The 3089-nt window shown below is 38.3% G+C and overlaps 1 protein-coding gene across 1 annotated transcript in view; it reads right to left on the reverse strand.

Moving 5' to 3' along the window:
- Positions 1-2313: 2313 nt before the first annotated feature.
- Positions 2314-3089, reverse strand: part of LOC112256032 (X-linked interleukin-1 receptor accessory protein-like 2) — a 424604-nt gene continuing 423828 nt past the window's right edge. Inside the window, exon 11 of the mRNA XM_024428971.2 lies at positions 2314-3089. This exon is cut by the window's right edge and continues 1537 nt beyond it. The gene's annotated coding sequence lies outside the window, so the exon portion shown is untranslated.

Below are 3089 nucleotides of genomic sequence, written 5' to 3' on the forward strand. Positions count from 1 at the left end.
TGTTTACATATTCTACATTACTCATCTCATATGTATATACTGTACTCTATACCATCTACTGCATCTTGCCTATGCTGCACTGCCATCGCTCATCCATGTATTTATATGTACATATTCTTATTCATTCCTTTACAGTTGTGTGTATAAGGTAGTTGTTGTGAAATTATTAGATTACTTGTTAGATATTACTGTACGGTCGGAACTAGAAGAACAAGCATTTCGCAACACTCGCTTTAACATCTGCTAACCATGTGTATGTGACCGATAAAATTGGATTTGATTTGACACACAGACTTTTCTCATTCACATGTATTCTGCCTAAGCATTTCTGATATCCACAAGATGGTGGTGTTGAGTTGTATAATTTCTGAATGGAAAAGTTGTAAAGCAGTAGTGGTGAGTGCTGCCAGGCCATCAGATCTGGGCTTCTTCTTACAGCATAGTGGTGAGTGCTGCCAGGCCATCAGATCTGAGCTTCTTCTTTCAGCATAGAGGTGAGTGCTGCCAGGCCATCAGATCTGGGCTTCTTCTTACAGCATAGTGGTGAGTGCTGCCAGGCCATCAGGTCTGGGCTTCTTCTTACAGCATAGAGGTGAGTGCTGCCAGGCCATCAGATCTGGGCTTCCTCTTACAGCATAGTGGTGAGTGCTGCCAGGCCATCAGGTCTGGGCTTCTTCTTACAGCATAGAGGTGAGTGCTGCCAGGCCATCAGGTCTGGGCTTCTTCTTACAGCATAGAGGTGAGTGCTGCCAGGCCATCAGGTCTGGGCTTCTTCTTACAGCATAGAGGTGAGTGCTGCCAGGCCATCAGATCTGGGCTTCCTCTTACAGCATAGTGGTGAGTGCTGCCAGGCCATCAGGTCTGGGCTTCTTCTTACAGCATAGAGGTGAGTGCTGCCAGGCCATCAGATCTGGGCTTCCTCTTACAGCATAGTGGTGAGTGCTGCCAGGCCATCAGGTCTGGGCTTCTTCTTACAGCATAGAGGTGAGTGCTGCCAGGCCATCAGGTCTGAGCTACTTACAGCATTTCATATTAATCTCTGCTACTGTATATCTGCATGCTGAGAAGTAGATTGGGTGTCTGAAGAAATCTTACTACTCTTTAATATTTCAACAAATTCGTCATAAACATACAGCTGGCAATGTTGCTGATTATTGAGTGAACTATTGAGTGATGTAAATAGGATGTGCTGGTGAAGCAGCCGGAGCATTCCCCTTTCAGAGAGGATACTGTAGGTAATAGAGGTCCACCATAGCAAACATCCACTATTTCAGTTTTTGCAACTTCGAAAGATTATAGCTGCAGTTGCCATAGTAGCTGACGCTCGACATATTTAACTCCACCACATAGATTATATATGTCAAATGACAGCATTACATTACAATGAAAACCAAATACAGTGCCTATAGAATAAATACAGTGCCCATAGAATAAATACAGTGCCCATAGAATAAATACAGTGCCTATAGAATAAATACAGTGCCTATAGAATAAATACAGTGCCTATAGAATAAATACAGTGCATATAGAATAAATACAGTGCCTATAGAATAAATACAGTGCCCATAGAATAAATACAGTGCCCATAGAATAAATACAGTGCCCATAGAATAAATACAGTGCCCATAGAATAAATACAGTGCCCATAGAATAAATACAGTGCCTATAGAATAAATACAGTGCCTATAGAATAAATACAGTGCCTATAGAATAAATACAGTGCCCATAGAATAAATACAGTGCCCATAGAATAAATACAGTGCCCATAGAATAAATACAGTGCCTATAGAATAAATACAGTGCCTATAGAATAAATACAGTGCCTATAGAATAAATACAGTGCATATAGAATAAATACAGTGCCTATAGAATAAATACAGTGCCTATAGAATAAATACAGTGCATATAGAATAAATACAGTGCCTATAGAATAAATACAGTGCCCATAGAATAAATATAGTGCCTATAGAATAAATATAGTGCCTATAGAATAAATACAGTGCCTATAGAATAAATACAGTGCCTATAGAATAAATATAGTGCCTATAGAATAAATACAGTGCCCATAGAATAAATACAGTGCCTATAGAATAAATACAGTGCCTATAGAATAAATACCGTGCCTATAGAATAAATACCGTGCATATAGAATAAATATAGTGCCTATAGAATTAATACAGTGCCTATAGAATAAATAAAGTGCATACAGAAAAATACAGTGCCTATAGAGTAAATACAGTGCCTATAGAATAAATACAGTGCATATAGAATAAATCAAGCAGTAAACAACCGGTTTATTTCAACATGATTTAATATACAGCCATTCGCAAGGGTCCAACAAAATTTGATTTCATCATATAAGTAGAGAATGCACATTGATGCTCTATCAAAATCCATCAGCTTGCAAACAGACAAAAAGGCATTAAATAAACTTATACGATGTATAACTGGTGTTGAAGAAGACATCCGTGGGCAGTTCAACAACGGTTCAAACTGATCGCTGCAATCTCTTTGACCTCCTGCCGTTAGTGCGTTAGTGTTTTAGTTTACTCTTGAAGGTCACCAAGTCATCTTTGTTACAATCTTGGCATTTCGGCTGATTATTCCTCTATAACTCAATGAGACAGATTAGAGGCTGATCATTCCTATAACTCAATGAGACAGATTAGAGGCTGATCATTCCTCTATAACTCAATGAGACAGATTAGAGGCTGATCATTCCTATAACTCAATGAGACAGATTAGAGGCTGATCATTCATATAACTCAATGAGACAGATTAGAGGCTGATCATTCCTATAACTCAATGAGACAGATTAGAGGCTGATCATTCCTATAACTCAATGCGACAGATTAGAGACTGATTATTCCTCTATAACTCAATGAGACAGATTAGAGGCTGCTATATTACAAATCATTGCAGACAAATAGGATTCATTTTCTAAGATCGAAATAGCAGAGCAACTGAAAAGAGGATGATTCTATAAGACTATTCTCTTCTCATTTAGCAAATGAAATCAATAAAATAAAATAGATACAAATGCAAATATCTCTCAGGTGATTCCAGTTCCCTTTCATTTCTACAATACA

This window comes from Oncorhynchus tshawytscha, linkage group LG08 (assembly GCF_018296145.1).
Source record: "Oncorhynchus tshawytscha isolate Ot180627B linkage group LG08, Otsh_v2.0, whole genome shotgun sequence".
Taxonomy (NCBI): Eukaryota; Metazoa; Chordata; class Actinopteri; order Salmoniformes; family Salmonidae; genus Oncorhynchus; species Oncorhynchus tshawytscha.